The 14,164-nt window shown below is 50.6% G+C and overlaps 4 non-coding genes across 4 annotated transcripts; 2 read left to right on the top strand and 2 right to left on the bottom strand.

Moving 5' to 3' along the window:
- Positions 1–1,487: 1,487 nt before the first annotated feature.
- On the bottom strand, positions 1,488–1,560 carry TRNAK-UUU (transfer RNA lysine (anticodon UUU)). The gene has a single exon. It is a non-coding gene; the product is annotated as a tRNA-Lys (tRNA).
- A 3,561-nt stretch (positions 1,561–5,121) lies between these two features.
- TRNAC-GCA (transfer RNA cysteine (anticodon GCA)) lies at positions 5,122–5,193 on the bottom strand. Its single transcript has one exon. It is a non-coding gene; the product is annotated as a tRNA-Cys (tRNA).
- A 2,067-nt stretch (positions 5,194–7,260) lies between these two features.
- Positions 7,261–7,342, top strand: TRNAS-AGA (transfer RNA serine (anticodon AGA)). The gene has a single exon. It is a non-coding gene; the product is annotated as a tRNA-Ser (tRNA).
- Positions 7,343–12,065: 4,723 nt separating this feature from the next.
- TRNAS-GCU (transfer RNA serine (anticodon GCU)) lies at positions 12,066–12,147 on the top strand. The gene has a single exon. It is a non-coding gene; the product is annotated as a tRNA-Ser (tRNA).
- Positions 12,148–14,164: the final 2,017 nt, after the last annotated feature.

Here is a 14,164-nt window from a genome sequence, read left to right as displayed (position 1 = left end):
AAGCCCTGGGAGCCTGACCTTGCATAGGACAGCCCTTGGTGTTTCATTGCAGTGTGGACATAGCCTAGCATTATGTATACACTGCCATTAACACACCCAAGTCACTATTCTCAAACACTGGGTCAGCTGATTGAGGCTTGTGGGGCTTGTGCTGCAGGGTTATAAAATTACAGTGCAAACCCTTGGGTTTGAGCCAAGCCTCCGAGACCCCACGAGGGGTGAGGGTCTCTGAGTCTAGGCTCCAGTTTGAGCCCCAGGAATCCAAATCAGATCATCCAGGCCAGACAGGCCACAGGGATTTTGTCACAGTATAGATGCCCTCTCACGGTATGCCTACATTGCAACGTAAGCCCAGGGTTAGCAGAAGTCATGTCAGCAGCCCCAACACATAAACATAAACCATGAGGAAAAGACCCACTCCCAAATAAGCTGGGCAGTGTCCTTCCCCCTATGGTTCATAAGTCCAGCAACCAAAAGTCCTTTAACATGAACCTTCCCCTCTCTGCACCCTACTCACAGCTGTTGTCCTTAGTCAGTGCAAGCCCAGAGGTGCCTTTGTACAGTTAACCTGCCATCCTGGGTGGAAAAGGGGGAAAATAAGAAGGCACCGTACTCACTGTGCTGTCTAGGGACTCACTCATCCCTCCACAGCCACCCTCTCCTAAAGTTGGTCTAACATCTACATTTTAGTATGAGGACCCAGGCCCTAGCCCACTTGGCTTTGGAACCCCTGTCCACTGCCTAGCAAGTGCTATTGAATTGAGAGTGAGTCCCTCAGTCGGGGTCTGCCAAGTACAGTTGTGCTGCCCTCGATTCACACAACAAGGATAACAATGTTTTATTTCTCCTTCCCCAAAAACAAGGAGACTGGGAATTCAACACCAGGCAAAAGTGATCATTTCGGCAAGCAACCCAACATATTTCCAACATACCGTAAAATCCACATGCAGATTCATACATGAAACCTTGCAAGAAAATCTTCCTGGGGGGGGGTTTAAAGCACCTGCTGCTGGAGGGAAGGAGGGAGCTGTGGGTTGGGATTGAGGGGCACTGGGAATAGGAGGGGGCTGTGGGTTGGGACAGAGGAGAAGGGTGAAGAGGAGTAGGCTCTGGTGGGGAGAGAGGAGCAGTGTGCATAGGAGGGACTAAGGGTTGGGACTGAGGAGCACTGGGAAAAGAGGGAACATGGGTTTAGGCTGAAGAGCATCCTCGTTTGGGGATCCAGCAGGAAAGGGGAAGGCAGCAGGTGATTCTAGTTCCTTAGAGATATTCTGTGTTTGTGTGTGTGTGTGTGCAGGGAAGGAACATGCTATATGCCCAGAGGCCTTTATTCTTCCAGGCTGCAAGGACAAAGGGGCTGTCAGGAAGTTGCCCCTTCAAACCCACACAGAAGAAGGCCCTTATGAGGAAAGGGAAAATCCTGAAGAGAAAAAAGAACATCAAAGAGGACTCCAGAAAGACAGTCAAGAGCTTGCTGAGCAGTTTATTACCTGACCAGGGACTTGAACCCTGGACCCTCAGATTAAAAGTCTGATGCTCTACCAACTGAGCTAGCCAGGCTCACACAGAGCCAGAGCAACTTGGTGCAGAGGAAAAGCTAGTGAAGAAAACAAGTGCAAGAAACAATAGGGGAAACCTGCTGCTCCACTAGCCTGGTCAATACTACAAGTTTATATTGAATTTAGCAGCATTAAATTGCATTAACCCTGCACCCATCCACACAACAAAGCCCTTTATATCGATATAAAGAGCTCTTAATACCGATATCTGTACTCCTCCCCGACGAGGGGAGTAGCCCTGAAATTTGTATTACCATGTCGGATTAGAGTTAATGTGGCTGCAATTCGACGGTATTGGCCTCCGAGCACTATCCCGCAGTGCACCATTGTGACCACTCTGGACAGCAATCTGAACTTGGATGCACTGACCAGGTAGATAGGAAAAGCCCCATGAACTTTTGAATTTCATTTCCTGTTTGCCCAGCGTGGAGTGCCGATCAGCACAGGTGACCATGCAGTCCCAGAATCAAAAAAGAGCTCCAGCATGGACCATATGGGAGATACTGAAGCTAAGGCTTTTTCTCAGCTCATTTCACCACCCTCTATCCTGCTGGGGTTGAGTTTATCACAGGTGTTACCCAAAATTGGGCTAGCTAGTAAGTGTAGGGAGGACTAATGACCCACCAGAGTTTGGCAGAAAGCAGCAGGTTTATTATACTGACAGCTAAGCTCAAAAGAAGAAGGAGGGGAGTGTCACACTCACACTTGCATACTCATGCTCCCAGGACAGGCACAGCACTAGAGATGTCAGGATTCTGCAAGGTAAGTGTCCCACAGGGCAGCTATGGACGGTTCGATGAGGGAAGGCTTCCTGAGGCACAGTGAAATACAACGCAGAGAACCACTGGCCAGGCGGTCCGGGCAAAGGGCATTCACTGGAGGTACAAGCTTGTGAGTGCTCTCCTGAGCACATGGCCCCTTCTCCTTTTAAGGACCTGCACCTAATGGTCTGCAACTAGAGATGACTTGGCTGCATCTGGTTGGTCACACTCCATCTTGGGCAGTGTCCATGCTCTGGGTGTGTGAGTGCTGCCTAATTAGAGTACCAGACACCTTGTCTACCTGGAAGCTCTTCTGCTCTTCACCCAGAACATTCATCCCACGAGCAGTCCAGGAGGGAGCGAGAGGGAAAAAGCCACTTCACAGGCATTCAGAGAGGGAGAGGAGACAAAAGTGGGAGCAGGGGAAGTATAACAGACCTTTTGGTCATAGAAATCACTGCTGCTCCTACAACAGCAGGGACAGGCCAGTAGGAGCTGGGAAAATTAAGCCCTCATGTTTCTGCCTGGTTTCGAGCCTTCTACATGTTAGGCAAATGTGATAACCACTACACTACAGAAACTCTGTCACAGGGTTTTGCCCCTCCCTTCATAAGAACGGCCATACTGGGTCAGACTAAAGGTCCATCCAGCCCCACATCCTATCTGCCAACAGTGGCCAATGTCAGGTGCCCCAGAGGAAATGAACCTAACAGGTAATGATCAAGTGATCTCTCTCCTGCCATCCATCTCCACCTTCTGACAAACAGAGGCTAGGGACACCATTCCTTACCCACCCTGGCTAATACCCATTCATGGACTTAACCTCCATTAATTTATCTGGAAAAAGAAGGAAGAGTACTTGTAGCACCTTAGAAAATGAACAAATTTATTTGAGCATCAGCTTTCCTGGGCTAAAACCCACTTCATTGGATGCATGCAGTGTAAAATACAGTAGGAAGGTATGTGTGTATATATTTATATATTCACAGAGAACATGAAAAAATGGGTGTTGCCATACACACTATAACGAGAGTAATTAGTTAAGGTGAGCTATTATCAGCAGGAAACAAATCTGTTTTGTAGTGATAGGATGGTCCATTTCCAACAGGAAGGTGTGAGTAATAGTAGGGGGCAAATAAACATGAGGAAATAGTTTTACTTTGTGTAATGACCCATCCACTCCCAGTCTTTATTCAAGCCTAATTTAATGGTGTCCAGTCTGCAAATTAATTCCAATTCAGCAGTCTCTTGTTGGAGTCTGTTTTTGAAGTTTTTTTGTTGTAATATTGTGACTTTTAGGTATGTAATCGAGTGACCAGGGAGATTGAAGTGTTCTCCGACTGGCTTTTGAATGTTATAATTCTTGACATCTGATTTGTGTCCATTTATTCTTTTACGCAGAGACTGTCTGGTTTGGCCAATGAAGGAAGGGGCTGGATTCAATGGATCCTTCCAGTTCTAGGAGATAGGATACATCCATTATCTTTTTTTTTTCTTACTGCACATCAGACCCAGGACTTTAACCCAGCAGTTCTTGGGGCCGTGGGACAGAACTGAGCTTCACTGGCAGCAGTGAGGGAGAACAGTTGGGACTGAGCTGTCTGGGGAATATTTTAATCCTTATTTAATTTTCAGAGGATTAAATCAATGCAGCTTCCACTTCTCCATCTTTCCCAAGGAAATAACGTTTCTGTGTGAAGTACCCAAACCTTTTAACAATAAGAAGTGAAATGAAATGGCCACATGATGGCAACAGAATCTAAGCAATTTGTTAGTCTCTAGGGTGCCACATGTACTCCTGTTCTTTTTGAGGAAACAGACTAACACAACTGCTCTTCTGAAACCTGAGAAGCCATCTTCTTGTTCAATAAGCATTGAAGCTGAAAAGGGAGATGTTTTCTCTTTGACTTCTAGGGCCCCACCTCTAATCAACTACACACCCCTTTCCTGCCACAGCCAGGAATAGAACCCCACAGTCATGCTAATAGCACCCTCAGGCCTGCTGAAAGAGAAGCTCTAAGACCCCATGCTGTCCCACCACCTTCTTGCCTGAACTGCCCTTGAAACCCAATGGGGTTTCCTTGGGCAGTTTTGACACTCCCAGAAAGGTGCAATTTTAGGAGCAGGTTCCAAATAGTGCAATTAACCAGCTAGAAGGGGCAGCAGATGTCAGTGTAGGAGCCATTGAAATAACTCTGCACTTACTTAGATGCAGACATAACAAGCTCTATGGTTGGTAAACTTACAGAGACTTTCCTCCTGCTCAGGAACTAGCAGCCCATGACTTGTAAACAGCTGCCATTTGAATACATCTGAAAGTTACAAGGAACAATGACCTGTGTTACAGGAAGGTTAACATTTGTTAGAGCCCCAATTGATACTGTGCGCATGAACAGAGGTTTGAATGTGTCACAGGGAGTTTGGTAAATCTTGGTTATTTTATTTTTGTAACAGGCTCCTGTCCATCTCCAATAGAGTTTTCAGTCCCCGTGGCAACTTATTTACCAAATGTAATAGAAACTAGTCCATTCCTCCCAAGTGGATGTGGTTCTTGTTCTTCTGCACATTGCAGCCCATGGAGGCCAAGGAGCTGCAAATGTGTCTTCATTTAATTGATGAAAACAAATGTAGACACTTAGAGGATTGGTAGTGATTTCAGCTGGGGGACATGTTTGCTAGGTTTTTACACACTTGTACAGGAAAGCATTGAGTGTGTTTATTCATTTCAGGGACCCCTATTTAGTGGAGCTCCTGAACATACTGGAAACAAAATTATTTTTAATTGGAAGAACAGGTTTGTAAGGGAGCACTTGGATTTGAACCAAGGACCACTTGAGCTGCAGTCAAACACTCTACCACTGAGCTATACCCCCATGCCATTTACAAAGGCAAGTCAGTGATCTTAAGGATTTTGAAGGACAGGCTCTGCCTCAGAGAGCTCCTTTTCTATTCCCAGACCACAGGGGTTTTAAAAATGGGGTTTGATTAAACTTTATATATACATGTAGATACCACAGCTTGCACACCCACCAACATAGCTTCCCCCAGTGACATAGCTACCACCTCTCGGGGAGATGGATTAACTGCACGGACAGAACAGCTCTCTCCCCTCCACTTAGAGCATCTTCATTATTTATAAATAGGTGGGAAATAACCTCCTGAATGGACAGGAACCAATTTATCAAATATTGCTGTGTCTGCATTCAATATGGGGAACTGGTCAGATTGGGCTAGGTTAGTAGGAGCATTGCAAGCAGATCGAGGGAAGTGATTATTCAGCACTGGTGAGGCCACATCTGGAGCATTGTGTCCAATTTTTGCGCCCCCCCCCCCAATACAGAAACAAATTGGAGAAAGTCTAAGGGAAGAGCAACAAAAATGATTAGGGGACAGAGGACTTACAAGAAGAGGCTGAGGGCAGGGCCGCCCAGAGGGGTGGCAGGTGGGGCAATTTGCCCCAGGCCCTGCAGGGGCCCCCATGAGAATATAGTATTCTATAGTATTGCAACTTTTTTTTATGGAAGGGGCCCTGAAATAATTTTGCCCCAGGCCCCCTGAATCCGGTGGGCGGCCCTGCCCAGACCAAGGTGCTGTCCCCCCACTCCACCCCCTTCACTCATTCTCCTCCCTCTGAGGCCCCACCTGTGCTCTGCCCTCACTCCCATTTGGCCACTTCCCACACCTGCTCTTCCTCTTTGGCTGAGGCCTGCTGGTCCACCTTTCGCTCGCTCCTCTCCTCCCCCAAGGCCTGCTCGCGCCTCTCCACCCTCTACCCCAAGGTCTGCCTGCTGCCCACACCTCTCTGCATCCTCCCCTGAGACTCACCCTGCTCATTGCCCACACCTCTCTGCCCCCTCCCCTGAGACTCACCATACCCACTCCTCCCTGCCCCCTCCCCTGAGACTCACCCTGCCCATTGCCCACACCTCTCTGAGCCCTCCTCCAAGACCTGTCCTGCCCACACCTCTGTGCCCTCTCCCCTGAGACTCACCCTGCTCATTGCCCACACCTCTCTGCCCCCTCACCTGAGACTCACCCTGCCCATTACCCACACCTCTCTGCCCCCTCCCCTGAGACTCACCCTGCCCACACCTCTCTGCCCCCTCCCCTGAGACTCACCCTGCCCATTGCCCACACCTCTCTGAGCCCTCCCCTGAGACTCACCCTGCTCACCACCCACTCCTCTCTGCCCCCTCCCCCGAGACTCACCCTGCCCACTCCTCTCTGCCCCCTCCCCCGAGACTCACCCTGCCCACTCCTCTCTGCCCCCTCCCCCGAGACTCACCCTGCCCACCACCCACACATCTCTGCCCCTTCCCTAAGACCTGCCCTGCCTACTTCTCGTACCTCTCTGCCCCCTCCCCTGAGACCTACCCTGCCCGTCGCTCACACCTCTCTGCCCCCTCCCCTAAGACTAGCCCTGCCCACCACTTGCACCTCTCTGACCCTCCCCTGAGACCTGCCCTGCCCACTGCTTGTACCTCTCTGACCCCTCCCCTGAGACCGGCCCTGCCCACCACCCACATCTCTCTGCCCCCTCCCCTGAGACTCACCCTGTCCACCTCTTTCTTTAATCATCTGTTGTTATTCCTTGAAACAACAAGGATGGAATAAAAAGCTGAGTTTACTCCAGGGTGAGGAAAGAAAGGAGCCACCAACCCCCTGGCAAAGCCCTGGGGATATGGCGGGAAAGGGACTGTCTGAATGAGCAAGGCAGAAAATGGACAACAAGCTACAGCAACGTCATTAACCACGAACACACTCTCCTCATGCTCCAGCCAGAAGGGAGAGGAGCAGGAATTCTTGCTGTTCAGCCATGGACACACTTACACAACAGCACAGCAGTGTGTGTGTTGTGGAAGCTGGTCTGAGGAAACAACTGGAATTGATCACTCAGTGAGAACAGAACTAGAGTGCAGTGAGAGCCACACATCAAGCAAGTAGTTGTGGTTGAGTGGTTAAGGTGATGGGCTAGAAATCCATTGGGGTCTCCCTGTGCAGGTTCAAATCCTGCCAATTATGGAGGAAGCTGTGGTTCTTCTGTTTTGATGGAGCTGAGTCTTGTCTCATTCTTAAGCTATGTCTACGTGAAAGAGTAACATGGCTTTAGTTAAAGTGTTTTAATTGAACAGCTGTTGCATGTCCACCCTATGCCCTGTGTCACCAGAGCACATCCATGCTAGCATCTCTTGGATGGCCACAGAGAGCAGTGCATTGTGGTAGCTATCCCATTGTGCAACTGGCTGCAGGATGCTTTGGGAAGGGTTTGCAATGCCTCACAGGCTGGTACAGCATCACATGATACAGTTTTCTATCCCATTGTTCTATGGGCATCCTACTAGATTGCCAGCTGCTTTTCAACTGCAATGTGTGTGCTGGGGTAGAGAGCATGTGTGTGTGGGGAGGAGAGACAGTGTGTGCATTGCGGAAGAGTGAGTGTGTCGGCACACTGTCTCTAAGTTCAGACAGCTGCTGGAAGCAACCAGTCCTGAGGCAGGGGACAGCCCCGACATCAGCCCCGCTTCTCTCACTGGCTCAGCTCAGCACAGCCCAGCACTCTCTGTCACACACACACACATACACGTACACACTGCTGCCTGCTTACCTCTGTGTCAGGGGTGCTGGAACAGGGGGGTTAGAGGGCCATGGACCCACCACTCTTTATTGGTTAGGATAAATGATGGGGGAGGGGGAAGGGTGCAGTCTTGGGGAAGAAGCGTTCTGTGGGTGTGACCTCGAGGGGAGAGGAGCTGTGAGTGGAGGTCCTTAAGGAAGGAGTGTCATGGGGGTGCCACAGTTCGGATAACAGTGCCCCCCCACTGTAAGGAAGCTTCTGCCGCCCCTGCTCTGTGGTCGCAGAGCGGGAGAGAGAAACATCCATGGCAGTGATTTGCTCCCCGGGGCTCCGGCAGGGGGGCTTGGGAGGTGATTTAAAGGGCCCAGGGTCCAACTGCACCAGGGAGCCCTGGGCCCTTTAAATCACCAGCCTGGGGAAGACGGACCGGGCTGGCACAGCGTACTGGCTCTTGCCAGTACCTCATACTGTAACATACCGGCTTACTTTCACCTCCGGAAGGTCCCCACGTGGATCAATAACTGGTTAAAAGATAGGAAACAAAGGATAGGACTAGATGGTCAGTTTTCAGGATGGAAACAGGTATCTTGTGGTGTCTGTACTAGGACCAGGACTAGTCAACATATTAATAAATGATCTGCTGAACAGTGAGGTGACAACATTTGCAGATGATCCAAAACTACTGGCTTGCTTCCTAGAACAAACGCTCCTTGAGTGAGGTGATCCACAGGGAGTAGCTCAAACCTCCAAAGTGCCTGGCCACGGGCAGGACATTAGCACAGCAAGGGAGGGGTGTGGCAGTGACATCACAAAAGCCTTTTGCAGGACCTCAGACTATTGGTCAAAAGTGGTGGGGAGGTGATGACCTCACAGAGAGATGCTGACATCAGCCAGGCAGGAGAGGGGTGAGGGGCCAGGGAAACCTCAGAGACCCCTGTGGCTTTCCTTCTGCAAGTCTCCTTCTCCAGGTCTCTCTTTGAGGACTGAGAGAGTATTCGGGTTCACGTACGTGAGCGCCAGGAGGAATCTCTTTCAAGTTTTCTCCTTCCCTTTGCCTGATTTTACTAGAAAACAGCCATTCCTGTTTAGAAGGTAAGAGCCACCTCGAGGTTTGAAACCTGTTCAGTCTGATCAGTCTGGTGACAGCTGAATGCTAGGCATGGAAAACATGAGGTTAAGGAAGCAGAATTTTATTCCACACCTGAGATTTTGTCCCTTAGAATCACTGGGGACATTAGGGTTTGTCCTTTTTGTTTCACTTTTTCCTCCATCCATCCCTTCCTCCTTTCTCTTTGTCTCTTGCTTTTGTCCTTTCACCTGTTCCCCTCCGAACACCAAGAGTAAAGTAAGTGTGTGTGTGTGTGTGTGTGTGTGTGTGTGTGTGTTGCGGGGGAGTGCTCTGTAGCTGGCAGCTGGCAATCTAGTAGGATGCCCGTGGAACAATGGGGTAGAGAAACCTGCATCACTGAAAGTACAGCCATGAAGACAAGACACACCAGCCTTTCCTAGCTGGCAAAAATCAAACCTCCACAGAAAGAGCCCTATGGTGTCATACCCCAGCTCCCTAAGCCCTCAGCCACAACCACTTAACACAGGGGCCTTTCTACACTCTGGTTCTGTTCTCACTGAAGGGTCATTTCCAATTGTTTGCTCAGACCAGCTTCCCCAGCACACTCACTGCTGTGCAGCTCTGTACCTGTGGCCATGGCTGAACAGCAAGAATTCCTGCCCATTTCCCTACTGGCTGGATCATGGTTAGAGCGTGTTTGTGGTTAATGATGTTGCTGTAGATTGTTCGTTTCCTCCCTTGGGAATTCAGACAGTCCCTTTCCCAACATATCTCCAGCACATCAGTCCCTGGCTGGGTCTCCTGCGCAGTGGAAAACATCCCTTGTTTGGTGCTGCCAAGGGGAACGTGCAGAGCTGGGATGTCCCTCGGCTTGGATCAAAGGGGGATGTTGGATGGAATTTATCACACAACGCTCCCTGCTCCCCAGAGCCCCATGGGGAGAATCTAGAGAAGGGGGAGTCATTTCTCCCCTGCACTCCCAGAAGAGCTGCTAGGACTCCTTCCTGCCAGCTACTCACCCCTGGATTCCTCCTCAGCTCCTGGGATCTTTCTGCTCCAAAGGCTCCAGAGGCCTGGGGTGGGGAGGGCGTCACTGCACAGTCTGAAACACAAGGGAGGTTTCTGGAATTGAAGGAAGGGGCAGAAAATGGAGAGGAAAGAAACAGAGAGAAAACGCCTCATCTCTCTCCCCTCCCCCTCCCTCTCCCCCTCCCAGCAAGAAATGTTCTCAAGGATCAGCGTTAGGGGAATTGGTGCCCTGGGCAAAACTTGTACCTTAGCACTTCCCCATTGCCCCTGGACGATCCCCCTCCCCCTTTCCCCCCAGCTCCTGCACTCCCAACCCTTGCACCTCCTTCACCCCTATCTCCTGCCCCCTCCTGTACCCTAACCCCTACACTGTGTCCCCTTTGCCCTTAAGTCCCACACTCCCTTCCTGTGCTACCAGGCACTGCCCCCTGCTGCACCCCTTCACCCCTAACCCCTGCACCTCCTCCTGCACCCACGTGGGGACAGTGACTTGTGTGCATGGAGCAGCTGGCGTTGCTGCCCGCTCCTCCCTGGAAGGCTGCTCCTCCAGGCACTCCTAGGAGCTGCGGGGGTGGGGTGCGGGGGCAAGAAGCATCATCTGAGTTCCCTGCATCCGGGTCACTTTCCTCAGCCAGGCTGCATAAGGGGAGGGCAGAGAGCAGCAGCTTCTGATGCTCCCCTCACAGCACAGCCCAGGTGGGGAAAGTGACCAGGATGCATGGAGCACATAGTGTTGCTCCTCTCTCCCCGCAACCCTCTATGGGGCCATGGAGGAGCACTGGGGCAGGGGAGAGCAGTGAGCACCTTTGCACTGGCACACAGTGCCCTTTGACCCCCTGAAGTCTGGAGCGGCTGCCGGAGGGCCCCACCCCTAAGCCCAGCCAGGCTCCCCAGCACAAACAGCAGAGAACACAGAGAGACTGGCCACACACTGAGCAGCGGTAGCCTGGGCAGCACCTAATGGAGGCTCAGGGGGGCTCAGCCTCCCCAAACCTTGTGTCACCAAGGGCCAGTGGAGCCAAAGACTAGGGGCCCTGGAGAAATTAGGTCCCCCTGGAAAAGTCTGCCCCATGTCAGCCCCAGGGCTGGAGGAGCTCTCACTCCGTGCTACGGCCCGGGGGCTGCAGCAGGGGCACAGAACTTCTCTGGTCTTGGGGCCACAGTGGGGCAGGGGTAAAGGAGTGACAGGGTGGGGCTAGTGGGGGAAGGGGTGGAACAGAGGTGACATAGTGGATGGGGCCGTGGGTGGAAGATGTGGCAGGGGGCAGAGCCACAGACAGAAGAGAGGGGGCCTCGTTCCAGTGCTGGGGCCCCTGCACTTGTTCTCCCTTTCCCTGGGCTTTGGCATCACTAGCCCCTGCTTAACGTGTAGGGTTCAGTGGTCCCAAAAATCTGGGGCATGACTCCTAGAGGAACAAAGAGGAAGATTCATAGGGGCACCTCAGGGGCTGAGCCAGACCCCATGGAGGGAGCACCAGTCAGCCTGACTCTGTCCCAGCTCTTTTCCAACCCCACCCTCATCCACGGCCCGTGACTGCCAGCTCAGCCTCGACCCCCTTGCCCCTGTCTGCACCCCTTTCTTCAGCAAGCAACACCCCACTGCCTGCCCCAGTTTTCAACTATGGCTCCGAGGGTCCACAGCCATGGATAAGAGGGCACAGTGTGAAATGTTTGGGGACCACTGCTTTAGGGTGACGTTCTGAATCACTTCTATGCAGTCCAATAAAAGCTATTCCTCACCTATCAGGACCGACTAAGTATGTTCTGCTGCCCTTCACTCATGCAGAAAGGATAATAACATTTCATACCACTCAGTGCTAGAGTGATTTGTAACAAGCCACCAGCTAAAACTGGTCATTTTGGGGAAGCGGCCCCATGATGCTGCATACCTAGGCAGAGTAGCTGTGTCTATGCAAACATGGTCTGTTCCTGAAGCCTTTCCCACAGCTGGTCAGTAGGAGTGAGGTGGGAGCTCATTCAGCCCCTGCTTCCGCTTAGTATTTAAAAACACCTTAGTGTCCCTGTCTCTGCTGGCCTTAGATTTCTCATCCTGTCCACTGCCTGACATCTCGGATGAGGTGGCCGAGTGGTTAAGGCGATGGACTGCTAATCCATTGTGCTCTGCACGCATGGGTTCAAGTCCCATCCTCATCAGATGCATTTAGTCTTCACTCCTCCTTTCTAGACCACCATCTCCCCTTTGGTACAATGACAGATCAAACAATGTTGCTTCCTGCAAACAAAACCCTGCTCAGAAACCCCCTTGCTTTAAATAAAATGTCTAAATCTCAGATTTCTAAAAATAAAATTCTCAAGTCCTGTATGTCTTAGCTTTTATATCAAAAGGTAACAGCCTCATAATCTCCCCCAAACACCCTGAGACCTCCCCAAATTATTAAAATACCCCAGTTCTCAGCAAGGCCATGACAGTGACTCACAGCTAGAGTGTCTAGGCTAAGCTGTTCTGAAGGAGGCAACTCAAACATTTTCTCCCTGCTTCCCTTGGCAAGGTCTGATTGGGAAAACAAAATTCCTCAAACTGAAAATTTTCAGCTGAAAAACCAGTACTACCTATTTGGGGACCTTGGTTTGAATGTATTATTATTATTATCTTCTGATTTATGAATCAGTTTTGTCAACCAGTTTGTGTTTCCAGCTGTTGATTTGTGGGGGAGAGATGCCAAGTCATGATGTCTCTTCCCCTCTTTCATAGTTTCTTCCAACTTTCTAGAAAGCTCCTTTGCTATGATGTGAGTCAAGCAGTGTCCATTGTTGCTGTATTATCTCGGTGAATTCTGCATCGTACAAGGTTTCTGGGATAGTCCTTGGGAGTGTAGATACCTTCAATGGGCCAGCAGTGAGTCTGGCTCCTCCCTTGTCGCACCTGAAAGGCTGGTGGGGGGCATTTCCCAACCTCATAACATATTTCTGTAATGCACACAGAGAAAACTTCATAACTTCCCAAACCAATGTGAGCACATAGAATGCAAGAAGACATTAAGGTTCAACAGATGAGCAGTTCAAGATTTTTGAAATGATACCTCACCAGGCAGATTTTGTTCAAATGTATCATCACTATATGAGAGTGGTGAATATGGGGCTTGCAGGGTGCTGCTTTGAGCACAGCGTGCCACACCTGGGCTTCCATTGCAATGGGAGCGTACCCATAGAATCCATCTCTCCTGGGATAAAGATGGCAGGATGGCTGGCCTGGGTCATCTGACTTGGGCTCATGGAGCTAAAGCTGAGAGGCTAAAAACAGTGGTGCAGATATTTGTGTTCACACTGAAGCCTGGGTTCAGAAACCCTCACCCCTCGTGGGGTCTCAGAGGTTGGGTTCAAGTCCATATGTCTGCACTGAAATTTTATAGTCTTGCAGTCCAAGTCCCATAACCCTGAGTCAGCTGACCTGGGCTTTGAGACAGGTGACCTGGGTGTTTTAATCATAGTGTAGACATAACACTAGGATAGGTCTAGGAGCCCAGAAGGTTGGGAGGGAGTTTAGCAAGTGCAAATGGTAAAACTGCAGGGAAGTATTACCCTGGACTCATGGCAGTTCTCCATCGGTCTGTCTGCTTTTGAGGCAGGGATAATAACTGCCAGTGGTGCCCTGTTGAGTGGCTTTTGGGGCACCTGCTCTTGGCTGTTGTCAGAAGGACCTTTGGTCTAGCCCAGTGTGGTTTTTTTTATGGTTTAAATTACACACACAGGCACTGATAACAGAGTTACTGAACGTTTGGGATTTAGGAGCTGGTAGGTCAGTGGTCCAGTCCCCTCATGGATGACCCCCTCTCTCTGGGACAGGGGTAGGTCTAAGCTCTCACACCAAATGCTCATTGTGGCTGCCAGAATCTGTGGGCAGCTCACCTAGTTTATGCTGAGGGTTGAGTCCTGCTTTGTGCCCAGTGTCTGAGAATGAAAATCCTAAACCACCCTATGAAATAATGAACGCAGCAGGATGTGCTATTGTCCCTGCCCCAAAGCAGGCAGACCAATGGAGAAATGCCATTGAGTCCAGGGTAATACTTCATTGCGGTTTTACCTTTTTTGCTTGCTAAACTCCCTCCCAACTTTGAGGGGGCCCAGAGCCCAGTATTGAGCCTGAGCTGAGACATCTACACTGCAAATTTACCACCCCACGGCCAAAGCCTCGGGAGCCTGAGTTGGCATT

The sequence above is a fragment of the Gopherus flavomarginatus genome (genome assembly GCF_025201925.1).
Source record: "Gopherus flavomarginatus isolate rGopFla2 chromosome 13 unlocalized genomic scaffold, rGopFla2.mat.asm SUPER_13_unloc_2, whole genome shotgun sequence".
Lineage (NCBI taxonomy): Eukaryota > Metazoa > Chordata > Testudines > Testudinidae > Gopherus > Gopherus flavomarginatus.
This window is presented reverse-complemented; position numbering and strand designations above follow the sequence as displayed.